This window comes from Anas acuta, chromosome 2 (assembly GCF_963932015.1).
Source record: "Anas acuta chromosome 2, bAnaAcu1.1, whole genome shotgun sequence".
Lineage (NCBI taxonomy): Eukaryota > Metazoa > Chordata > Aves > Anseriformes > Anatidae > Anas > Anas acuta.
The window spans coordinates 75,880,768-75,908,178 of record NC_088980.1 but is presented as its reverse complement, the minus strand read 5'-3'; the positions used below and the strand labels follow the sequence as shown (position 1 = coordinate 75,908,178).

Sequence of the window (27,411 nt, the reverse complement as noted above, 5' to 3'; positions counted from 1 at the left end):
TGGAAGTAAAAATTCTTGCAGAATATAAATCTTCTGTTTGATTACTAAATCATATCATAACAAGTTAAAAACATTCTGTATAAAGAGGATTAGTAAATTTTATTAAAAACACACATTTCTTCAAAAGTTTATTTTAATGAAGAACAGGACAAAAAAAGAAAAAAAACAAAAAAAACTATAGATAAATATTTGTGGTTTGTTGTTGTTGTTGTTGTTGTCTGCTTCTTACTACATCCTTAAGCATAACAAAGAAAATAATGGAAATTTTAATGCTATGCTTTTTTAACCCGGCCCTGAAAATGCTCTTCAAAGAAGCAACAAAATTCGTTCAACTGTATTATGTATTTCTAAACTTAATCCTTAGTAATATAAGATTTTTAATATTACTTAAATGGTTGTGATGAAAACTCTAGAGTAATTTGTCACAGAACATCACTGAATAACAGTACAATTTCTGTAGACATGGTTAACTAAAGAAAAACAGGTGTTGAACTGTGCACTGCATGCTTGCAAACTTGCCTTTGTCAAACACATCAGTGAAACTGCCATACAGAAAAACATAATCAAAGCCTGAAATCCCACCTTCAAACTGGATTGAATGTATTTAGGTTATTTCAATGAGCTGCTGTTTTAACTGAGTTTCATGTCAAGTCTATCAATTTCTCTGCCCTTCTCCATTTTTTCTTTTTATTGTCTCATTTTTTCCCCACACTTTTCCTACCAGAATCCATACTGGAACCTCTGGTATTGTACCCCACTACCACTTCACAGTTGAACAAATATTTAGATAACAAAGCAACCTCAGAAATACCCTGAAGAACCCACTGTGCCTACTCAGAGACATTTGGCAGGGTATAATTTTCCTTGATGCCAGCTCCCTATCTCAGTGGAAAGGGACGTACTTGCTTGTAGGACTCTCCTGTCTGCCTGAATCAGCTTGTGTGAACGTGAGGATACAAGCCAAAGAGGCCACTAGATAGTACCATGCAACATATGCAACATAAACAGAATATATTTGGCCAATTTACAGTTTGGTTACCTATTTTCAGATTGCTAGTTCAATACTGTTGCCTAATTCTGTGATTCTGGGGTCAGTTCAAGACAAGATTTTAGAATTAATAACCAGTGGAAGACTGGAGTGAATGGGATATTCAAACTCATAGCCTACAAGACACTCAAATTTTCCACCATAAGACAGCATATTTTCACAAGAAGACTTTCACAACTAAATATTCATGGATAGCTTTGATGCAGAGAGCTTAACTTTTCACAGTACCTCATTTATGATAACTTATTTTGTGGGAAATTTATGTTAAAATATTTTGCAGTTTATCCTGTATTCATCTGTATTGCAGGTTTCAGCATCCTTCATTGAAAAGATTTTTTTTTAGTTCAATAATGATATATCAGAATACTTGGTTTGTTTCTGTCAGCTTTGGAGATCTGAAAGGAATGTCTATTTTTACCCTTATTTCAAAGGTAAATTGTGTCCATGAAACATGGACTGAAACATGATACTTCTCAGTTCTCCTTATTAATCATACTTTCTATTTCATTTATCTGTATTAAAATATGCTAAGCCTTGCCATTAAGATTACTTCTAATTAATCAGTTATGCTCACAGAATAGCTAATAATTTAGAAACAATGTCAAAGGATATTGAAATGCAAATATACATATGTCAACCATAGGCATGCTCTGAATCTTCACTAAATTATAGTAAACATTTTGTTAAAATTCAGCTACAGTTAATTGTTTATTCTTCAGGGGAGAAGAGGGAGGAGGAAGAAGGTGAATAGAAAGTACAGTCTATCTTTCTTGAGAAAAGGCTGAACCTAGGTTCTGTTTTTCTGTGAAATCTTTCTGTACTAATTTCTAGAAAAAGAGCAACGTCCTTCTGCACATGCATCATGAGGACAAAACCCTCCAAGTCTTTATGCAGTATAGCTTTAGACTAGTTTTACTGTAAGAGGAAATTGAATTTTATTCCCCGGTGAAAAGGATAGTGACTCCCTGTATATTGGGAAAAGCTTGTAGATGTAAGGATGCACTAATAATTTTGTTAGTCTTTATTGGTTCAGCAATAATTCCCCCAGCCTCCCTAGTGATTTTGTACCACAGCCAAGAGTTATTCACTCGGCCACTGAAAATACTAATTCAATGCTATCATAAATGTTACTGCCAGATTCAGCTCATTCTAAAGAGCAGTATTACCAATAATTATATCCTTTCACAGCAAATCGATGTATCTAGTCAAAAAACAGAAAGCACATCTTGGTTTGCAACCGTCATTTAAGTACAGCTATGCTAAAACCATAGTTTTACTTTCAATTTGTTAAAAAAAAAGTGCCTTTTATATAGTTATTTTACATTATCTGTGTATTCATTCACAACGATGCCAATCTTTTTCAAGAAGTGATGCCTTAATAGTAATTCTAATACCAGCAATTAAATCCTTAACCTGCTATTCCTCTCATTAAAACATGTAACAGAAACAATTTACAATTTATTATTGTAAAATGATATTGGAAACCTATTTAGTGTAGACAAGGAAACAGGGGAAGACAGTTAAGCATAGAAAATGGAAGATTGTGAGTCTAATCTTTTTATTTTATAGGCAGAAGTTTTATCAACACAAAGTTACCAAAATTTGAAAGACAAAAATGTGTTAGATTTGTAGAAAAGTAACAGCGTGATAAATAAAATTGCTATGGAGATAGTTAGGAAGATGGGATTATTAACAATGTTAAGTATCGAAATGAGGTTGAGGACTCTTCATTAGACAAGAATAAGAAGACACTAACTACTTCAAGAGAAAGTGGTTTCTATGGAAGCCACAGCAGAACCTACACTGAGACGGAGCTCTGTGAGAAAGCTTACTTCCACATTACACTGTTTTCTTCTTGACCTTCTCTGTCTTGTCCAGAATCAAGTGTATATGCATTCTGGGAAAGGTATCTGCAGGGGAGGAAAGATATTCTTAAGTTAAAAATAAACAAATAAGAAGAAAGAGAAAAAGATAATAAGGAGAAGTGAGGTAGGGGAGTAAAAGGATGCAAGCTCCTTGTATCTGTCTGGAAGGTGGAGGAATCTGTGGAGGAAAGGCTGGGAAAGAAATAAGCCACAAGCAGGCAGGATGTTTCATTTCTTTTTCAAAGACTTAAACTAGATTTTGTAGTTCACAGTGTATACCTGTGGGAGATTCTGGTAAAACATCCCACATTGCTCTCTGAAGGTAGTCGTTTTATGACAGTATGAAAAACTAAAGGTCACAAAAGCCATACACAAAATATATTAAATGTGTATTACCAATTTGCAAAGCATGACACAAGGGAAGTAAATTCCCACCTGACTACATAATTAGTAAAGTTATGCAATTTTTATTTACAGTTTAATATTTACTCTTTAAAAGGTAATGAAAGTTTAGAATTGCTATGTCAAAAAATGCCTTTGGTTTCAGACTCAAGTTCTTTTGTGCACTGAATAAGGGTGTAGAATATATGTAATGTTGGATTACTGGTAAATCACCATGGGAATATTCTCAGATATTGTGAAAACTTAAATTATGTTTTGTAGTTGAAGGGCACAGTCTGTATTTGCAGAGATTGATCACAATATGAAGTTTTGGTTTATTATCATTAATATTATCAGCTAGAAGAAGAGGAAAAAAAAAAAAAAACAGTAAAAATATTAAAGAAAATCTGCTACACTTCTGAAACCACGGGTAAAAGACTTATTCTGTTGTTGCTTCTGCTGTTAAGTAACACATTAAAAATGACTAAAAAATATATACAGGATCTAATTTTCTGGGCTACTCTGCTAAGTGGAAACAATTTTACTGATGTTTCTGATTAAACAGAATATATATATATTTATATATATAAAGCGGCTATCAACGTATTGATAAACATTCTTTGGAACCACTCTGATGGCAGAATCTAATTTTCTGGGCTACTCTGCTAAGAGGCAACAATTTTTCTGATGTTTCTGATTAAACTATGACCAGTACTGCTGACAGATGTGTAACTGAATAAAGACATTAACATTGCACTTTATTTGTAGTTGTTTTTAATGAATTAAGCAGTTTTGCTTTAACAATAAAGGAAAAAAATATATATACCAGCACATGTTTGATTGAATTTTCATATTTACTTTAAGAGACATTCCACCATTAAATTGAACAGTTGGTAGGTTCAGATTTCATACAATCTTGAATCTAAAGATTTAAAGGATTTTAGAAACATATAATTATCCAGAAAACATGATTTTCATAATCAATACATAGTTTTGATTGTCCCTGTGAATATTAAATTCTCACGGGTTTTGTTTAAAACCATTAATTTGGCAAAAAATTGCTGTTAACATTTAACAAAATTAATGATTTTGTTAAACAGCCGTCATCAATAGTATGTTTTTGAGTAAGCTCTTCCCTCTATTTATTACATACACATTATAAAGCCAGCAAATGCAGACATTTATTCGTCTTTTTAGCAAAATATGTTCTGAAAACTAAGAACAAAAGACATTCTGAAACTATTCTAAAACTAGATGTACACACAAGCATCTGTATCACCTTGAAAAAAATAATTTTAACAGAACTAGTTTGACTTCAGAGACAATACAAAGACAACAGAGATCACTGCTGTTTAATTGGTTTTACTCTACCATTATCCTCTTTAATAAAATGAAGGCTACTATGTAAAAAATAAAACTATTTTAGATTGCTCTATATTATATATGGTATCTAACCATAGAGTGACAGAGAACTCCATTAACTGGTAAATACTGTGTAGGCAGTAATATCTTTAATTTTATTTCATAAATAATAACAGCATATTAATGATATAATCTTTTTTTTTTTTTTAATAATAGATTAATAATCTATAGATTTTGTGGATTTTTCTTTTGGTATTTTCTACTACAGTTTATTCTTTCTATGATTTATTCCATCTGTCTTAGGGTTTTAATTTTTGTTTTGGGGGGACGAAGCTGTCTTTTTGTATGTTTATTTGTTTTAAAGCAATTTCCATGTTGTTTGATTCACTCTGATATTTTTTAGGTATGGAACAAAAACATTTTCCCTATTTCCCAGATAGCAAACTGTGGAATAGAAAAAGAAAATGAGTACCTAAATCATTTGTTGTATTTGTTGTATTGCGCGACATGGCAGGCGATGCCCTCCCCTTCCGGCCCCACCTTCCCATGTGCCCTTACGAAACAGATTTGAGGCCCTGGAGATTGAGAGACCAGCAACTGAGGAAGAGATAGAAAGTGTTCCCAGGAGGATGCCTAGGGCGAGGAGGTCGACTCCACGCATCAGGACTGCCTCCACCAAGAAAGAAAGAAGGGTGATTGTCGTGGGAGACTCTATCCTTAGGGGGACAGAGGGCCCTATTTGTCGGCCTGACCCTACCCGTAGGGAAGTCTGCTGCCTCGCTGGGGCCAGGGTCAAGGACATTGCCAGGAAGCTCCCCAACCTGGTACGCCCCTCTGATTATTATCCTCTCCTGATAGTCCAGGCGGGCAGTGACGACATTGATGACAGAAGCCTGAAGGCTATCAAAAGAGACTTTAGGGGGCTGGGACAGTTAGTGGACGGAGCAGGAGTGCAGGTAGTATTTTCGTCCATCCCTACGTTGACAGGGAGGGGTACGGAGAGGACAAGGAAAGCCCACCTGTTAAACATGTGGCTCCGGGGCTGGTGCCTACGCAGAAATCTTGGGTTTTTCGACCATGGGGCAGTTTACTCAGCACCTGGTCTGATGGCCGTAGACGGGTCCCTATCCCTTAGGGGAAAAAGGATCCTGGGCCAGGAGCTGGCGGGGCTCATTGATAGGGCTTTAAACTAGGTAAGAAGGGGGATGGGGCTGAAGCAAGGACTGTTGGGGCTGTGCCAGGGGGAGCAATGGCAAGGCCGGCGGATAAGGCAATGGCCCAGCTGAAGTGCATCTACACAAATGCACGCAGCATGGGTAACAAACAGGAGGAGCTGGAAGCCGTCGTGCAGCGGGCAGGCTACGACTTGGTTGCCATCACGGAAACATGGTGGGACCAGTCTCATGACTGGAGTGCTGCGATGCCTGGCTATAGGCTCTTCAGAAGGGACAGGCAGCACAGAAGGGGTGGCGGTGTGGCTCTCTATATTAGAGAGTCTTTCAATGTTGTAGAACTCGAGGCTAGGAATGACAAGATCGAGTCCCTTTGGGTTAGGATCGGCAGGGACAACAAGGCTAGTGTCCTGGTCGGGGTCTGCTATAGACCGCCGAACCAGGATGAGGAGACGGATGAGGAGTTCTACAGGCAGCTGACAGAAGTTGCGAAATTGTCAGCGCTTGTACTCGTGGGGGACTTCAACTTCCCTGACATATCCTGGAAGCACAACACAGCCCAGAGGAAGCAGTCTAGGAGGTTTCTGGAGAGCGTGGAAGATAGCTTCCTGACACAGCTGCTTAGTGAACCTACCAGGGGTGGTGCCCTGCTAGACCTTCTCTTCACAAACAGAGAAGGACTGGTGGAGGATGTGATTGTCGGGAACAGTCTTGGGCAGAGTGACCACGAAATGGTGGAGTTCACTATTCTTGGCGGGGCCAGGAAGGGAACCAGTAATACCACTGTATTGGACTTTCGGAGGGCTGACTTTGGGCTGCTCAGGACACTAGTTGGTGGAGTCCCATGGGAGGAGGTTCTGAAGGGCAGAGGGGTCCAGAAAGGCTGGGCGCTCTTTAAGAGGCAAATCCTAATGGCACAGGAGCGGTCTATTCCCATGCGCCCAAAGATGAGCCAGCGGGGAAGAAGACCAGCCTGGCTCAACAGAGAATTGTGGCTTGAGCTTAGGAGAAAAAAGAGGGTTTATAATCTTTGGAAAATTGGGCAGGCCACCAAGGAGGACTATAAGGATGTAGCGAGGCTGTGCAGGGACAAGATTAGAAAGGCCAAAGCTCATCTGGAGCTCAATCTGGCTACTGCTGTTAAAGATAACAAAAAACGCTTTTATAAATACATCAACACAAAAAGGAGGACTAGGGAGAATCTCCATCCTTTACTGGATGCAGGGGGAAACTTAGTTACAAGAGATGAGGAAAAGGCAGAGGTGCTTAATGCCTTCTTTGCCTCAGTCTTTAGCGGCAAAACCGGTTGCTCTCTGGATACCCAGTACCCAGAACTGGTGGAAGGGGACGGGGAGCAGGATGTGGCCCTCACCATCCACGAAGAACTGGTTGGTGACCTGCTACGGCACTTGGATGTGCACAAATCGATGGGGCCGGATGGGATCCACCCAAGGGTACTGAGAGAACTGGCAGAGGAGCTGGCCAAGCCCCTATCCATCATTTATCAGCAGTCCTGGCTATCGGGGGAGGTCCCAGTCAACTGGCGGCTAGCAAACGTGACGCCCATCTACAAGAAGGGCCAGAGGGCAGACCCAGGGAACTACAGGCCGGTCAGTTTGACCTCAGTACCAGGGAAGCTCATGGAGCAGATCCTCTTGGGAGTCATCATGCGGCACTTGCAGGGCAAGCAGGCGATCAGGCCCAGTCAGCATGGGTTTATGGAAGGCAGGTCCTGCTTGACGAACCTGATCTCCTTCTATGACAAAGTGACGCGCTGGGTGGACGAGGGAAAGGCTGTGGATGTGGTCTACCTTGACTTCAGCAAGGCTTTTGACACCGTCTCCCACAGCATTCTCCTCAAGAAACTGGCTGCTCTTTGCTTGGACTGGCACACGCTTCGTTGGGTTAGAAACTGGCTGGATAGCTGGGCCCAAAGAGTCGTGGTAAATGGAGCCAAGTCCAGTTGGAGGCCAGTCACTAGTGGCGTCCCCCAGGGCTTGGTGCTGGGGCCGGTCCTCTTTAACATATTCATCAATGATCTGGATGACGGCATTGAGTGCACCCTCAGTAAGTTTGCAGATGACACCAAGTTAGGTGCGTGTGTCGATCTGCTTGAGGGTAGGAAGGCTCTGCAGGAGGATCTGGATAGGCTGCACCGATGGGCTGAGGCCAACTGCATGAAGTTCAACAAGGCCAAGTGCCGGGTCCTGCACCTGGGGCGCAATAACCCCAAGCAGAGCTACAGGCTGGGAGAGGAATGGTTGGAGAGCTGCCAGGCAGAGAAGGACCTGGGAGTGATGGTGGACAGTCGGCTGAATATGAGCCAGCAGTGTGCTCAGGTGGCCAAGAAGGCCAACGGCATCCTGGCTTGTATCAGAAACACTGTGACCAGCAGGGCTAGGGAGGTGATCGTCCCCCTGTACTCGGCTCTGGTGAGGCCGCACCTCGAGTACTGTGTTCAGTTTTGGGCCCCTCACTACAAGAAGGACATCGAGGTGCTTGAGCGGGTCCAAAGAAGGGCGATGAAGCTGGTGAGGGGCCTGGAGAGCAAGTCCTATGAGGAGCGGCTGAAGGAGCTGGGCTTGTTCAGCCTAGAGAAGAGGAGGCTCAGGGGTGACCTTATTGCTCTGTATAAGTACATTAAAGGAGGCTGTAGCGAGGTGGGGGTTGGCCTGTTCTCCCATGTGCCTGGTGACAGGACGAGGGGGAATGGGCTAAAGTTACGCCAGGGGAGTTTTAGGTTAGATGTTAGGAAGAATTTCTTTACTGAAAGGGTTGTTAGGCACTGGAACAGGCTGCCCAGGGAGGTGGTGGAGTCACCATCCCTGGAAGTCTTCAAAAGACGTTTAGATGTAGAACTTAGGGATATGGTTTAGTGGGTACTGCTAGTGTTAGGTTAGAGGTTGGACTCGATGATCTTGAGGTCTCTTCCAACCTAGAGATTCTGTGATTCTGTGATTTGTTAAGAGATTTAATTTTGAAGTCAAATTTCATCACTGTCCATACCTTTCTTCTAAAGTCAGTTTTACCACAATTTCAGTATCCTGTGCTCTTAATTCTAAGTTTTATTTGTATTGAAGCTTCAGCTTTGAACTTAATTATTCAACTTAAATATAATGGTTAAAAGCTACTTGGTAAATCTAATACAATTATATGGCTAACCAAATGCTTTTCAACATCCAGTCGCACTGAGCATTCTTCAACAAACTCTAATTTCTGAACATTATTACGGTATTTGTAAGCATTCATAAAGGATACATTTTATCCCATTGAAGCATGAGGACTCTGAATAATAGTGAATCTCATAACCAGTAGCTTAAGCAAGCATCTTTCTGTCTGCAGGTCATCATCAGACATTTGCTTTGTTTTTTCAGCAGTTATATCATGTACTTTGTTGTCAAATCTGCTTTTTGTTTTCCCTCTGTTGATCAAAAATGGGGGTGGAATGGAAGATGGAACACGGGAATCATTAACTGTGCCCAGCCTGCAATCACAATCAATTTATGCCTGATTCTAAGGGCCCTCAGAACATTTCCTCCACATGCTACCCTACACCATGGGACACAAGATGAGATGCAGATCTTTATGATAAACCCAAGTCAGGACACTAATCATCAGTACTGCATCATGCCATAAGAAGAAAAAAGACACGAAGGACACAAAGTCTTACATTCATGCAACAGTAACAAAATTAAATGACCTAGTACTGTTCCTGGTCTTTGACTGATTGCAGCTTACTGAAGCAGAAAAATAATAAACAGAAAACTACAAATGACATTTCAGGCACTTACATAAAGCCTTTCTCTTACTGAGGTACAGATATATTCTGAATAGTAGTAGATTAAAACTGTTTGTGCAGGTAAAAATGTGAAGAAAGTGTTCGTGAATATGCCTGAACTGGAAACCATCAGAATCAAAATTCTGATTAATATTCAGGTACAATTTTTGCAGTTTTGATTGCCTTTAGTTAGCAGCTTAACGTTTTGCATGTAGTTCTGTGCTCCACAATATAAAAAATATATTAAGATACTCTAAAGTGTCCATAGGAGGGCAACAAAGCTCGTAAAAGGGCTAGAAGTTATGTCCTATGAGAATAGGCTGAGGACATTTGGTTGTCTCATCTGGAGAAGAGGAGGCTGAGAGGTGGCCTCATAGATCTCTGCAACCTCCTGAGGAGGGGAAGCACAGAGGGAGGTGTCAGTCTCTGCTCCTGGTTACCAATGGCAGGACAGGTGGGATTGGCAAAAAGCTGCATCAAGGAAAGTTCAGACTGGACAAGAGGAAAAATGTCATTATTATGAGGGTGGTCAAAAACTGGAACAGGCTTCCTAGGAAGGTGGTTGATGCCCTGTGCTTGTCAGTGTTCAAGAGGTGTTTTTACAATGCCCCCAATAACATGCTTTATCTTTTTATTAGCTCTAAAGGGGTCAGGCAGTCAGACTAGATGATCTCTGTAGGCTCCTTCTAATTGAACTATTATATTCTATAGTGGTACCACAGAACGCACAAAAACACTGTATTTATTTCTCCTTGTTTAAAAGCTGTAAAATTATAATATTAACAGAAATATGTGTTAGATCCCCTTTCTTTATATGCAGCAGAAAAGCAAATCACACTGAAAAGACAGCAGACAACAAAAATTGCAAATAATTCTGGAAGAAAATCAGGCTCATGGAGAGCTAGGAGATGCTCCAAATAAATATGCTTGCAGATCCTATATTTTATCCCCTAGTGTATATGCATTATAATACAGTCTTTAACGGCTGTTTACATATTCCCTCCCCAGAAGACCTCCCATTCCATGCACAGTGTGGCAGACTTCATAAAGGGAGAGTTACTTCACATTTTGCTTAATTTTTGTTACATAAATTATTTACTGCCCACTGCAGATAAAGCACTGAACACAGAGTTATCAGTTTTCTCACTAGAGCTCTATAGAGGAGAGCTGGCACATCCATCTGATACCTTTATTCAAGAATTCTTCCAGAGTAGGAACCAATCCTCTAGGGTACAACAGACAAATTATATCTATTGCACATATTACACACTTTTCTATCTATAGCATACTAATTGTAGTCTACTTCAGGTGTAGAAATGATCTTGTCAAGTGCCTTTGCAAAATTACTGGAGAAAAAAAAATGTAGTACTACAGGATGCTGCTGTGAATTTGTGCAATATGATGGGTAGATAGTCTTTTAGTCATTCAGGGGTACAAAATCATGAGCCTTGCAAAGAGAAAGAAAAAAAGGAACTTAAGTATCGCCACCTAATTTGAAAGGCTTCCTGACTGTAAAGGAAGCCTTTACAGTCTGTTAAGTCTATTTAACCTATGAGCACGAAGTCCATTCCCTAATATAAGGATTTTTTTTGTGAATTACCTGAAACAATATTTGGAGGGGACGGGGGCGGAATGGTTCTGAGACCACAGAACAGAATCTGCATTTCCTTTGATTCAAACAAGTGCTGTAAAAAGTAGGTTATCAAGACTATATTCATTTCAGAGCTTTCTTCCCATCTTAGCAAACTTACTATTGTGGTTTTTATTTTTTATTTTATTTTTTTATTAAAAACAATATATTTGATTTTTATTTGTTTGTTTTTGGCTTTGTTTTGCTTTTTTTTTTCTTTTCTTTTCTTTTCTTTCAACTGCTACTGACTTTTAATGAGAAAAATGAAACATTCCCATTCAATTTACTGTTTCCACCTTCCCTTCCTACCCCTGCAATAGTTTTGTGGTTAGAGCAAGAGGTAAAAGATACTGATTTGGTTCACTACCAGCAATTATCAGAAGCAGAGACCTCAACTGACCTTGCTGCCTGGGAAAATTTTCTATTAGCTTAAAAATATATATAAAAAGCACCACTAGTTTTCTTTCAGGAAAGAACTGGATACTCTGTACTCTCTTTAAAAGAGAGTTTAACAGGTGTCTGCCTTCCCAAGAGAGGCAGAGGAATCTGAAACTTCCTTACTAAATATTTCCTGTAGCTGTGCATTGTCTTTGTGCTGCAGTCGTCAGAGCTTCTGCACAGGTGCTGCATGGTCAGTTGACACAAGCACACCAAGCTCTCTGTGCATGAACAGATCTGGGGCATGCAGGAAATAAACAACACAGGATTTGACTGTTATTCATCAGAGTGCTCAAAATGACCACTTCTGTGGGAAATCCATTTTCCAAGAATCACTCAAAACAGAAAACAGGATGCTACCAAAGCAAAATAAAAGAGCTGACAATGTCTCAATAATGGGATAATAACCTAAATATCAGACCCCTAAAAATTGTGACATTTAACTGGAAGGTGTCCAAGTCCTTCATGAGATACTGTCCCAAAGTATGTACCCTCAAACTGTAATGCATAGCTTTTGAACACGTGAGAAGCAGGACAACTGTCTTTGTTATAAAAAGTTCTTCATTCTTTGTAAGTGTTATTAAGTAGAGAGTCTTATTATTCAAAGCATATGATATTTAGTTTTAATTTTTATATCCATGACTACACACTAATGTAACAGTTATCACTATTGATTTTTTTTTTCATTTATGTATGTTGGAAAAATATAAAAATTAAAAATCTGGTGTATTCAGATAAGGCAAGAGATAAATTGTTCAGTAGATACATAAACAAATAAATAGACCATCCACTTGGCAGTTCCTTTACCCTAATTGGTGGTGGATACAAAGTCAAAAGGACAAAGGAGTAAAGTGTGCGAATGCAAGTGGGGACTAACAGCCAAACCATGCACTTAAAATGGATTGTTCATTTGGAATGATTGAAATTATCATCACAGGATTCTGTCTGTAAAACTACAGTGGTTTTCCTGTATTTTTATGGCATGACATACATCAAAGAAGTAACTGAGATTTCTTAGCATGCTTGTTGGGCAGGAAATTTCATCTGAAAAGCTTGTATGAATAAAAATGTTGGATTTGCCGTAATTCCTACCTCATTTAGTGTTGTCACAGAACTACATGTTCCACAATATTTTAGCAATCCCCTCCATTGCCCCCAACATAATACATTTAACGTAGTGAACACTTAGGGTTTTGTTACTTTTTCCTTAAAAAAAAAAAAAAAAAAAAGTATGTGATAGCAAAACTTCCCTTCACATTTTCTGTTTTTTGTTTGTTTGTTTGTTTTTTCCAAATTGATTAGCATCCATTGGTGTCATATTTACACTAGCTGGCATTATAGAACTCTGCAAATTGTCATGCAATTTATTGTGCTAATAGAGTTCAAACATTCTCCATTATCTTTCACTCTCCATATGCAGTTAAAGGATATTACTTGCAGGAATTTGGCTTGATAAATGTTTCATGAGTGGAAGCCAAGGTCTCCTTATCCTTCTTAACCACTAGACTATCTTTCACCAAACAAGAGTTTGTTATTCTGGCTCTCACTGGTAGGAAGGCCGCTAATCTGCTGTTCCCGGGAGGGAGCAGGGGAAGAAAAACAGCCATTCAGTTTGTGTTCTTGCTGCAACAATGTTATGAACCTTTCAAATTGCCATATGCCAAGAGAAGAAGCCCTGAGCAGCTATTCAATACTCCTCCAAAACTGATTGTAATGATGTTTAATTCTCCTCACCCCCTGTGATGCTGTTGCTACAGCAACTAACCATTCTGATCTGGTGAAGCCAAAATTGGTTTCAGAATTTAAAACATTTCAATAGCTTTTGTTTCAGTATTGCATTTTTACTTTGCACGGTTACCAAACTGAATAAATATTTAAGCCAGAACAGTGGACACAGTAAACCAGCAAATGGTAAACTTGGGTCTGACAAGAGTCTCTGTTGGTAATTAGGACATTCAGTAAAAAGCACTTTCATTCAGGAAAAGCATTTACCTAAACCCAAACACAAGTGAGCATATCTGCATATCTGGCATGTCTGCTTCATAAGAGTGGTCTAGCTGAAGACACACCTGGACACATGGAGTGACACATGGAGTATTTTCTTCCTTTGTTCTACTCTTTTTTCTTTTTCTTTTTCTTTTTTTTTTTTTTTTTGAGAAATACAGTGAGAAGTGAGTAGGCTTGCTTATGCAGAGGCTTACTCGTTATTGCACACCTTTTCTCTTCTACTGCAATGCTATTGCTTACAGACTTAAAACTTGACTAACTTTTAAAGGCAACAGTAAGTATTCCCTCTGCATCCCCTGGCTTGGTCTGTAACAAGAAATATTCACTTTGAGTAGGAGTCTGCATTCCTTGTGAAAGTAACATGCTTGATAGCTTCAGTGGGAGTCTTAGCTGTAGAAAGAATTCAAGACAGAGCTTATAAATATGATGTGCAGCACTTCTGTGTGCTTCACAGGGCAGACAGAAATACAGATCTTCGCATGCACATACCAATTTTAAGAGAATGCTTGAAAGGATTATTGTGAGTTTAAACAAATTCAAAGTATGCAGTAATTGCTAAACAGTTTGTAAAATATGTCAGTATCATCCACAGGGAAAAATACTTTTTATATAAGATAAGGAGGGAAGGAGGGAGAGGAACCGCACAGTAATGAAACGTCTAACTTTGTGAGACAATGCACCCCTGTTGGAAGATTTCAGTAGATCATAAAGAGCCTCACGAACAACACAGTATATAGCAGTCACATGTATAAGGTGCCTGACCACCTTTAATAAGCATAGTTACTCATCTGTATGTTCTGGTAATATTAAAAAATTGAAATATGACTCTTGAAGACAAATGAATTTTATCCTTCAGGAGTTTCAAACTGAGACAGTGGAGACAACTGTTTTTTGTATCCTTTGCATTTACATAAAATTTCATATTGATAAAAACAACAACAACACACTAGGTAAGCAGTCCTCCAGCTAAAAGAGTTGGCTCCACAAAAGAACAAAATAAACATTTTTAGACTGTCCCTGGCTTCATATTATGGGCCAGGAATGGAACCAGGCTCAAAAACAGCTACCACAGCCAAACTGGAACAGTTTGAAGTTTGAAGTCCTGTCGCCCTCAAACTGCAGTGCATGGTAACAGCCACTGTGCCACCTCATGTGCCTAAGGGAGAGGGAGAAGAGGTACTCCATCAACATCCCCTGTACGCTTTGCGGGAAAAGCCCTGTTCTGACCAAAATGCAGTATGCAGGTGCAGGAGAGCCTAGTACAGCAAGATAAAAAGTGCTAAGAAACAGGAATGATAATGGTTTAGGAGGTGAGAGTGACTTTAACAGAAGAAAGACTAGCATATGGCACCATTTGTGTTTGAGATGGAATTAATTTTGTTGGGTCAAGAACTGAATATGTCTCTGGAGAAGAAGATAAACTGGAGTTAAAATCATTTTGACTGAGAACAAAGCACCATTGGTTATGGAAAAAACAAACAAACAAACAAACAAACAAACAAACAAAAAAAAACATGGAGATCTACAAAATGGAAGTGAAGCAGCAAGCAGAAATTACTTAAAATAAGCAATTGACTGACTTTTTTGGGGGGGCGAGGAGGGCGTAGTTAAATCCATCTGCTTGGACAATGAATGACAAAATTGCAAATAGTTGCAAACACAAGAACATAAAAAGAAGTAAGGTTAGTGATTTCTCTCATATTAGTGATATATAGATTTATATTGGGTGTGGGGTGTTGAGAAGCTTTTTAAACTTAAAACATGAACTAAATTTAACCTGACAACAACTCTTAAAGGGGGATGGGATGGGGAGTGGAGAAGGAATGATCAAAAGATACAATCATAATGAATATCACCTAGAATGTTCTGGAAGATGTTGTAATTGCTTAGAAGTGGAGAGTACTTCAATCTTAGATTTGGAAGCTTACTTGCCATAATAAAACCAAAGGAACTCTTTGAACTGTCAAGTACCACCGTTCGAGCCTCTTGCAACATGTTGCATGCAATATTTATGAAAGGCCCTTTAGAACAGTCCTAAATTTCACATATGGTTTTAGCCTAAAGGCAAAGAGTGTTCTGTTGTTGCTTTTAATGTCACACTACATCACATGCAAGTTACAGGTACATATCAACATCTTGCATTGTATAATCCCACCATACTTCACTGAAATGTTAAGCTTTCAGCACTCTCGCCCACAATATGATAATTAGAGCCATTCAAGTACTAAAATTGGCACATTTCTTTTCCACAGAATATCATGGGTTATTCAGACATTTCACACCCCACCTCCTTCTACAATTTTCTAAGTAGCACTCAGATGGATATAAAAGTGAAGACGGCAAATAGTGTGTGCCAGATAAGACTGTGAAAAGCATACCTTTATCTTCAGTTCTGTTCTTCACCTGTAACACAGAACACCAGACACTTGTTTTCTCTCCTCCCTCACTTCTCCTTCCCCCACCATATGATAATGTAAGATATTCTTCTTTGATCTTTCCAAACATATTTCAAGCTCTTTTGAAGACAGTGTATATATAGTTTGTATAAACCCTTTTAAATTTTTTATATTTCTAAAAGCTTCCTAAAGTATAAAGGGCTTTTAAAATTTAATATTCACACAGCCCATCCTCTTGTGTCTATCTTCAAGAAAGCTGTGAAAACCATGCTGAGTGACCTTGTTCTTTGTGTTACCCTCCTGGAATTTCATGGTTCCCTGCATGAGCAGTCATACAAATTTAGTTAGTATGGAACACCTTGAATATTTCTTGCTAGGAGCTCTCCTTCTGGTATGGATCACTACTCTGATTTTAGGAAGAATCAAGGAAAGAATGTGTTCTTTCTATTTTTATGATTTTTTCTTCCTTCCTTCCTTTCTTTCTTTCTATATATATACATATATATATATATATATGTGTGTATATATATATATATATATATATATATATATATACATATATATATATATATATAGCTTTTATGAGGTGATGAAGTGCTAACGAGTAGCTGGAATTGAAAAAATTCCAGGAAGTACTAAAAGCTTAGAGAAAATATTACAAAGAGTAATTGCAATATCCCACTCTTAGCTTCGCTACCCATTTCAGTTTGAATTATATATTTAAGTGCTTTTAGTTACACAAAACCATATATTCACAGGGATTCATGTCCTACTAAAAAAGTCAGTCTTAAAATGAAAAAAAAATAAAAAAAATAAAAAATAATAATAAAAAAAAAAAAAATCTATGGTGTTTTTTTTTGACATTCCCAAGGCTGGTGAACTGAGTTTAGGGAACAAATGAACTGGGAATTATATTTTTCAAAATTCAGGCAGATTCACCAATTAAAATTTTGTCATGATGCTTCAAAAATATATCAGTCATGCATGACTGTTCACAGCCCGGAATTCACAACCTACGCAGAACAGCGTAGTGATGTTACTCCCCTGCTATGCAGCTAAAGGGACAGACATTTGTGAAAGTTGCAATAATCACAGTACAGGTGCATTCTTTAACATCATTACTATGTATTGATTTAGAACGAGGGAGCTACATCCAAACGAAACGTAGCTCAATGGACTTGTGTAAATGTATTTGAGATGAACGGAAACAATGGAGGCTTTCATAAATCCTGTGTTACGTCTTTATATTTCATTATTCAGTAAGGATATGATATGATTAGATGATATGATATCATATCATATCATGATATGATATGATTTTGTTAACAATCATAGATGAACTATGATTGTTAACAAAAATTAATTTAAAAGTTAGAAAGAAATCACTATGCAAAGAAGAAACTAATGGCTGTGATAAGAGAATGGAGGGATGATTTGCTGTTTGTCTTAAGAACACTCTATTAGGGTCATTTAGTTTTGCAGTAGAAGCACACAGAAAGCATAGAAAGATTCAACATAAAAGCAACTGTTTCTGAACAGTGCCTTCTCTATGCAATTAACTGAAATGCCACAGAAGTAAAGGGACTTTAAAAGAGAGTCTTACAATCCGAGAGAAAATCATCATGCACTTTAAACAAACAAAAAGCTGAGATATATTTGCAATTTGCTATTCAAAAGCAGTGCGGGACATTCATTTATAGCTGTAAATATTGCATAAACTTTAATGGGTGAACATGAGTAATAGGTAATGGAAGTGATCAGGGGTGACCATGTGCTACGCTGTTATCATGGAATGTTTCTGATACCACATGCGCGAAAACTAGGTAACAGTCATTTCTTATTTTCATGGGATATGTCTGAAACGTTTTATGCCATACTTTTATGCCATTACTTTGCTCTTATAAATTGCTGTCAGCCTTTATGAGTCCTGACTCTCAACTCTGTACACAGATATTTTTAATGTAACTATTGCTCCATTACAAGCAGGCCACAGCAACAACAGCAATGAGGAAAGTAGAAGTGGTAGGATTTTCCTTGTCAAGCTTGGCAGCATCAGAATTGCAGGCATGAGCTCTATCTGTTAAAATAGTTTCTCTTTTGTGCTGAGAAGCCAAGCAGCATTTGTCACTAGAGTAACACAGAAACAGGAGCTGCTGCTTTGTTACTGAACATTCAAAGGTATCTATTTTATTCTCGATAGCTCTTGCAACTCACAATAAAATCAATGAAGCTTAAACAGAGCCTCAGGATTTCGTTCTAAGACCAGTACCATTTCTTAACTGGCCCACAGAAGGGGTGGTTTCCATTGTGTTCATTTCTTACAACAATTCTTAATAAAGCATTTGAGTCAGTCTTGATCAAATTATAAAATTATAGATTGTATATTTTTTAAGCATATTACCCTACAAAAACTAGTAAGTAGCTATTTACAGCCATAATTATTGCTTTTTAATTAAATGCTGTCTTTGTTACACAGTATTAAGATAACCAGGACATATTTTAAGATGATTCTTTTTTGGTTGTTATTGTTATTTTATTAAAATATAAACAAAAAGAATAATATATTATTTTAAGGAAAAATAAATTTGTTTGAGTCCTGGATGAATTACCTTGCTCCATGAAGATTAGGAATTTTGTCCTTCATAAAGTTGCATAAACAAGACTGGACCCCAAGATCTATGAAGAATAGGAAATTAAAATTAATTAGTGATATAAGAGGATATTAGAACTCCATATTTTTCCTGTTTCCCCTATTATTGATCTATACTTCCTTTTTAGGTCCAGTATAGGACCTAACATAGGTGATGAATTTAAGTAAATGTTTATTATTTACACGGTTTTATTTTATTTTATTTTTTGTTTAGTTTTATTATTTTCTAGGCCAAATCCTGAACTAATTTTTATTTACTTGTGGCCATTTGCCATGAAAATTGAACATATTTGAAACTGCCCCAAGAGAGATACAAATAATAAACAAGCTGAGAATAGTACTGTGTAGAGGAGGGAAATAAATAATTAAATAAATAACTAAGACAGAAGAGAGAAAAGTATCTAGAGAGAAAGAAAAAAAAATAATTATTCTGAACCTACCATGGGAGAAAATAAAAAGAATTCCTGTTAATTACTTATAGAAAAGAGTGAAACATGGGAAATATTCTCTTAAGATGAACAAGAACAAACGATTTTCTTCATATATCTACTCCTTAAAGGCAACATTTGCATACTTTGAGAGTCATACTGAATAATCTTGTGATCTGTTTTCTAAGTCCATGCAAATACTTTGCAAGCCTGGCAGAAATTGTTAGTTAGGATTCAGCTGGCTCTGATGTTGGCTTAGAACATTTCAGGCTTGTTCAAAACATATCAAATTCAATATTCCTAGTGGGGAAAAAAATATATATATACACACACACACACACAATAAAGCTCCTGTATACTATCAGGAGGCTTTTTGCCTAAAAAGGCAAGCAGCATTATATTTCAGGAATAATTAGGGACATGATAAATTTACATAAGTCCATTGATCAGAATATGCAATCAATACAGTCTGATATTCACAAAGTGACAGAAGAAAATTACTGGATGGAAATAGAGTAGTCAAAACTGATGCAAAGCTGGCAAAGAATGGAGCTGCAAAGGAGTACTTATAGAAGAAATACATACTATAAAAATAAAGATCTATAGAAAAAGAAAGTATATAGAATCTATAACAAAGAAAGACAGAGTGGAAAAAACTGGAAAAAGAAAAAAAAAAATCAACAGATGAAGCTTGTTTCCTCTTCCTCATTCTTATTTCCCAGCACTTTAGCTTGAATTTTTCAATTTTTTTTATACCCAGAGGAAAGGAACAACGTGGTACAGAGACCATGGCTTGCCCACTTGCCATGGCTTGCAGGAAGAATAGTGTTGTCAGTTGTCATGGCAAATACTCAGCATCTTTAGCAACAGCTAATTGCCAAAAATAATAGCAAAAATAATACCTGCTTGCTACCTCCTGCAACTAATCACATTCAAAATTTGGTTACAATTAAGAGTTCAAAACTTACTGACAGATGAACTGCGAGCAGATAACCGTATTTCCTTAGGAAGCTATGCTTAAAATCCCTCAGGGCACACACACATACACACACACACGAATCACTGTGCACAGGACCTTACATTGTACAGTGTGGTTGAAATGATCTTCCTCTAATGTATATAAATAACAACACATACCAAACTGGCATATGCAGAGTATAAACAAGTAAAATACTTAAGAGTTTATAATCACGGCCATTGCATTATGTAGAAATTTTGACATGGGCTTTTTAAAGATACCTGGAGCAAGAATTAAAAAAATGAACAAAACCTGTGAGAAGATGAAATATAATAACTCTGTGGGAGACAAGGAGTACTTAAGGTTATATGGCAATTAACTTTACGATTTGCCCTTTCTCTTGTTATACCTTCCATTGTGTGCCTACAATATTGGATGTTCATCTTCAAATTATGTGTCATTATAAGGATTGTATGACATTTCTCCCCAGTATGTTTCATTTTCAGTTGACAGACTGGTAAACTGAGGCAGCATGATTTGAATCTACATAAGGCTATCTCACAGACTGAGAAGGGAGCCAAACTCTTCCATCACAATTTTGTGCTATACTATGTTGCAGGCTACCTTGACCAAAAGGCTTCATTAAAAAAGTAACAAGAAAAACAAGACATTTCACATCAAGACAGCACTTAGAACATAAATGTGAGGGGGAAACAACACAGAACAGATAGGTAAACTCTTCCAAGCCAGGAAGAACTGGCCTCCTTCCAACATGTTATTATCCTTTTCCAGTGCAAAGGAGCTGTTTTACCTTTGCTCTCCGTGTCCTCAGCTGGTCTTCTAGTAATAACTGTGATAATAAGCCTGTCTCTCTCTCTCTCTCCATAGCAAGGAAAACTCCTGTCCCCAGAAGGCTACAGTCTAAACATGCAAAAACAAAATAAAATGAAAGACAACATAAAGAGACCTCAGATATTACATTCATATCATGCACCTTTGTCCCATTATTGTATTTTCTTTTGCAGTCCATCAGGGATAATTTCTATCCCATGCTATCTGCAAATTTATTTATTTATATTATTATTATTATTAGGAAAGCTTGCCTTCCTCTTTGATGTCCTTTCAGGTATAGATGTCCAAATAGATCTTGCCTTGGAAAAAGAGAGAGTTGGCCTATATCAGTTGCTGTAATGAAGCAGAAAGAAACAAAAATGTCTGATTGAGCCCAAATGGTGGGAGGAGAGAGGATTTATCTTCCCTTGTGAAAAAGGGGTTACACTAACAAAACTCAGCAAACAAGTGCACAAACTTTTTTCAAACTACCCTTCAAAGTACAAATCAGCACCACACTTCAATCAGGAATGTATCTGTCACAAATGACATTAATGCCACTGCTTATTTCAGCTGCTCTAAAAAAAAAAAAAAAAAAAAAAAAAAAAAAAAAAAAAAAAGAATTTTTCATCTCTGGGAAAGACTAGGATTAAAGTGCTTGTGTTTTGCTTTCACTGTTACAGAATTGCAGATAAGCATTGCTGCTGAAAATTTTCTCATGGAATAGAAACTACAAAACATTTAATTTGGAGCTATTAAAATACAGTAGTGTCAGAACATGATCATAACGAAACTTAAATAGAATCAATTACTTAAAATAAAGCGTCACCTTTTCTTCCATTGATGGGAGAATTTGCAGAAAAGCCAGCACATATGCAAACAATAGAACCTCTTATGCTATTTACTCTCAGAAACGTAAGGGTAAGACCCCATGTGAATCAATTTACATGCACAAAGGGAAAACCCTGAGCATGCCCTACATTTTGAAGTGCATACTGTTACTTGCCATCTCAGTAGGCTTCCAGCAGGCATTTATCATGTACTATCCATCTCTTCTGACACCTTCATGTGATCAATATGAAACAGACAAACAGTCCGAAGCCCTTCCTGTAAAGTCCCCAGCCTCTTTTCTGCAAGGGCAAGTAGGATTTTAATCTTTTTGCAAGAGCAATACTGACAGTTGGAGCTGCATCTTGGGAGCATGGTGGGGCTGTGAATCCCAGAGACATTATAGGTATATCCACTTCTACTTTGTAAGCAAACATTTGTTTACATACAATAACAGTATAAGTTTTTAAACTAACAACTAAAGAACAGTTAGCCACTCTTTCTGGAATGGTGATACTTGAAACAGGATAAGGGTAGAGCAGAGAGAAACATATGCTGCATTGCAACGACCATTCCAAGAAATGTTTCACAGTGTAAACAGAACAATGCACAGTGTAATTTACCTACAGTTAATATATTTACTAGAAGAATAATGCTATGTTTCATCTTATTTTATAGGCTAGCTGTTCTCCCAAGGTATGTCACTGAATGCACACACATGCAGCACAGGAATTGCACAGCATTTCAAACATGCAGAAAAGACACCATGAGTCTGAACAGATGACATAAAAGTTTTGATAGAGATTTGGGAGAAAACAAACAAATACAGTATTTAACCTTTCACCCTTAGTGTATGGACAACCGTATCACTATTGTTGTTGACTCTGGGAAAAATACACAGCTTTCATCTCAGTCTTAGAAGTGAATCTTCAAGTACATTATTGCACTTCAAATCAATATCTCACAGTTACTAAACCTTCATATGATGTAGCTTGAAGTGGAGTAAAAAAGAGAGCAGCTTTAACAAGACTGGAAAGAAATTGTTGTGTTTAACTCTATTTTGAGCTGAATACTTTTGTAGATGCTCCCTGATGATGAACTGTCATCCTTCAGTTCATTATGCAAGGTCCAAATGTGAATCCAGAGCACGGAAATAGGAATAACATATGTGTTGAATGCTGAGATGCCATACGCACTGAGAGCCACAGGCAACCCAACTCCAGCATCAAGTTAAGAGGGAAGATTGGAGTGTAGCAGAGTAACAGCGTGATCACAAATTATACAAAACAGTGGCCACCAACACAAAGGGGTGTGTAAACTGTGGTTTCAGTTAAAAATGACTGCATATATATCTGAATGAATTGGGGGAAAAGAACTTTAAAATAAATACATAAATAGAAGAGTTCAATGCCCCTTGCTAAATGGAAAATGTCTTGAGAGAACTATTTATTCCTTTAAGTTCCATGGGAAAATAAACAAATGCAACTAACTGGAAAACAGAAATTGGTTCTCAAAAGTCATCCACAACTTGAAATCACTTTTTTCTCCTTGTGAAACAGAGGACAAACATACAAGAAAAACAGAAATAACCCTACACACTGAACACATCCACTTTCAGCATTAATTTGCACTTTTTTGTTTGTTTGTTTTTTTTTGGAGGGGGAGAAATGGGAAGGGGAAGGAAAGGGGAAAAAAAAGAGGTTGAAAATGAGAATACATCTTATTTCCACCAAAAAAAATATAAAAAATAATAATAATTAAGGAATTGGCAAACAGATTAAAACTTTGAATATGGAAGAACTTGTTCCTTCCACCCTAGCGCATGACTTAGCCCACATAGTATTGGATTACTTCAAGAGAATGAGTGAGTGACAATATCTTCATCGTGAATGACATTGCCACAGATGGTGATATTTCTGTTTATGATCATATTTAACTAGAAAACTGATAATGTTAAAAGGCGATTGTTTGGCACAGAGACAAAATTTTAACTCAAACAGAAGATTCAGGGCATTTTGAAATGTGCTCAAGTTAATTAAAAAAAAAAAAAAGAGATAGGAGAGAGAGAGAGAGAGTTGGTGGTGTTTCTTACTATCATAAGACAATGACTTTATTTCTCACAACACAATTACTTTTGCTACCTTCTGCTATGTCTCATAACACCCTTTTTTTGTTGTTGTTAAATTCTTGTACTGTCATTTAAATTGCAAGTAAAATACGTATACTACTTTAATTCTACTGCAGGTCTCAAGTGAGGAAAGGAAAGAGGGACAAAAGAGGAAACTCTTCTATGGAGCCATAAGGAGCTTTTGAAATAATGCTACATTTACTTGCAGAAAACCCCTCAAACCCCTGTCATTCTTCAACACCAAAGTGCATTGAGAAGTTGTGATTTCTGATTTTGTGTATGCTATATATTTGCTGCATACTTGACAGAAGCTGAGGACTACATTTGGACCTGACTACAACATCAACAATTCTGAAAATTATACTGCAAGTCTCAAAATATTTGGGTTCTTCCTAAAAAAAACTCAGCTCACTGGAACAAAGCATTTACAATAGAGTTCAATTTAAAACAAAACAAAACAAAAAAAAAAACGTTTCTAGTCCTTATGTTTGCAGAGGAAAAGCTTCAAGACATGATTAGAAACTAGTATAAAACTTCCAAATAAGTAACTAGAAAAAAAAAAGTCAAAAAATATTTAATATTTTTTAAAATGTTTTCTTGTGTTGAGATTTTTATCATGCCCTGCTTACTTTCAGCTCACTAGATATGTAACTACTCTTTAAATTTAGTGCAACAGCAATAGTCATTAAAAATGACTAATTTAGTTATTTGACTTAGAAGTTCTTATTTTTGTAGGGACTTTTCCATTTGGCAGAATAGTTTCCTCCAAGGTAACATCAAAGGTGTAGAAGGCATTTTCTGGGAAGAAGTCAAGTGCTAGGAGAGTCTGAAAGATACCATGTATCTTTCATCGGCCATTTTAGAATGTAGTTGTGTGCATATGTGTGTGGGGAAAGTCAATTAAATCATAGGTATTGTTGCTATTTCACAGATTAACATCTTATTCATGATGTGGGAAATGAACAATACTGCAGGCCCTCTTTAGTTATGGAAATCTGATGATGCAGAAGATGGAGGAAAAGATGCCATATATTCAGTCAGCAAAAGGTACCAATATTTTAACAGAATGAAAGGTGCATTCTTTGAGACTGGACATAGAGTAAGCAGTTCAGCAATTTGATCCACCACCTTCTGTTTATGGGGAGTTTCTGTAAAATTGGAACCCTGTGAAAATCGAGGAGAATTAAGATAGTTAAAATCTTACAGAATCAGGCTCTTGTATTAGAACAGTTTTTACAGATGGGCTTAATCAGCAGAAGACTGCCAGGACCTCTAAACACAGAGGTTGTCAGAGATTCATTGCTGGGTCAGCTTTCTTGACTCTTCATTCTAATAAAGACAAAATGCCCCATGACATTTTGAATGACAAGTCTTTTTGTAATCTTTGCTAATGGGGATTTATTGTGAATGCAGAATAATGAATTGAACAATTCTGAAGTCAGTTGTAAGCACAAAGACCTGTAATTAGTGCTTCCAGCTTCTGACTCTAAAAAATTTACAGTCATTGAGCTGGTATTCAAGCTTTCATGACTGAATTAAGATTAAATATATACAATGAGGTTGTTTTACATGTAAGGCAAAAATTAAAGTTTCTTTAAAAAAATCTTCTTACTCATAAAATGTAAGAAACCATAACACAATTACTTATAGGCTATCACTCTAGATTTTTCATAATGGATATACAATTGGCCTCTCCACCCATGATAAAGGCCTTCTGTGGCTATGTTGTCAGAAAGATACATGTAATGGCTTAACATCCTTAGCAAAATGAGTAATATAGAAAACAAACAAACAAACACAAAATAAACACCCCCCCCCAAAAAAAAAAAAAAAAGTATACTAGTTTCTTGAAAAAAAAAAATATATATATATATATATATATAATATATATATATATTTTTTTTCAGATTATGTAAATATTTTTTTTGCCATTATTACAGCCTCTACTTAGGACTATCATAAGAAACATCATCTTTTACACATGTAACTATGTATGCAACATCTATATGCCAGCACAAGTTTAGAACAAACTGCATTCATGTTATTTTCATGATATCAAAATAAACAAAACAACCAAAAACCAAATTCACTAGGTCATAAATTATGTTCAGCTAGTGAAGTATGTTGATGCATGCAAAATTTCAGAAGTCTTTGTAAATGAGACCCATTAAGGTTTGGTATAGAACCAGGAATAAAACTGGCCTTGGGATAATGGTGATGGACTGAAATACAGCATTTAAACAATCTTTACAAAATAGAAATAGAAGCGTTATCAACCTAGTAAAAGAAACCCAACAGAACTGTTTGGTAAGCAAAACGCTACAACCGTTGTCTCTATTTTTCAGTGCAGTTATCAGACAGAAGAGTCTAAGCATTACCACCTTTGATAACAGCAAAACAGGAGGCAATGCCTGTCTCAGAGACAGATACCAAAACAAGAGGAGATGAACTAAAAATTTCCATGATAAACGTGCTCTCCTTAGCCTTCTCACCTCCACTCTACTATGTGAAAACAATAAACAAGAAGTCTCTTCAAGGGGATTTCTTAATGTTTTTGTATACATGGAAAACTCAAAAGCAAGACCAAGAAAGTTTTCACCCACCTCCAAGAGCAGTCAAATACACATGAAAACTCCAAAGGCTTATGACATCTGCCATTAACAACCAACTTCTCTATGTGGCCCAACCCCCAACTAATTTGGAATCACAACCTAGAGTATTTGACTCATTAAACAGATTTTACCACGTTCACTGAGCTTAGTAAAATGTAATATTTTTTAGACTCATAGAATCATTTAGGCTGGAAAAGACCTCTAAGATCATCTAGTCCAAACTTCAACCTAGCACATTTTGGAAATTTGATCAATAAAAAAGCTAAAACATAATTTACTTAAAAGACTCCCTTTGCGAATTAACCAATGAATCCAAAGGAGGCACATGTAAGTGCCCTGTAAGTTACGCAGCAGAAAGTCTAAAGAAAAAGCCTGAATAAGTAAATTTTATCAAGTAAAATTGGCAAGTTAGAGATTCAATTTCCAAAGTGATAGCCTGTAACACAGTCAAATTGCCCCTTCCACAAATTAATTTGACATTTTGAAATATAGCTACCATTTTTTGCTGACTACTGGTACCTTGATAAGACAGAAGAATGAAATAATTTCTCATGTAATCGGATCCTGAACACGGTTCTACTGTATAGGTCATATGCATCAACTCAGTTTCCTAACATCTAAAGGAAAAGAGCCATTCCATATTAATTTACATTTACTGAATTACTCAAAATATGCTCTATGGAATTGCATAGTATAGATATGATGACGTCTACTTTAATATTTACTTCTATATTGTCTAGAATACCATTTTACTGTAAAGAGCTCAGGATACTAAAAAGCTAATGGATAGATTTATGTGCCAATAACATTAACAAGAATCAACACAGAGTAGTACACTGCTTCAGAGTACAGAAATCAGTTCAGAAATCAGATGCAAGAATAAAATGAAGCTTCATAAT

General features: G+C 37.1%; 1 long non-coding RNA gene across 3 annotated transcripts in view; it reads right to left on the bottom strand.

The window, feature by feature from the left end:
• Nucleotides 1-2,325: 2,325 nt before the first annotated feature.
• LOC137851748 (uncharacterized) overlaps nt 2,326-27,411 on the bottom strand; it is a 48,575-nt gene continuing 23,489 nt past the window's right edge. For 2 of the 3 annotated variants that reach the window (XR_011093426.1, XR_011093425.1), the window contains exons 3-7: nt 21,217-21,298; nt 20,925-21,034; nt 18,687-18,753; nt 16,060-16,084; nt 13,772-14,071 (exon numbers count right to left, since the gene is read on the bottom strand). This is a non-coding gene — a long non-coding RNA (uncharacterized lncRNA). Of the gene's footprint in view, nt 2,959-13,771; nt 14,072-16,059; nt 16,085-18,686; nt 18,754-20,924; nt 21,035-21,216; nt 21,299-27,411 lie in introns of those variants that run through there. The other variant, XR_011093427.1, reaches the window with a different exon arrangement.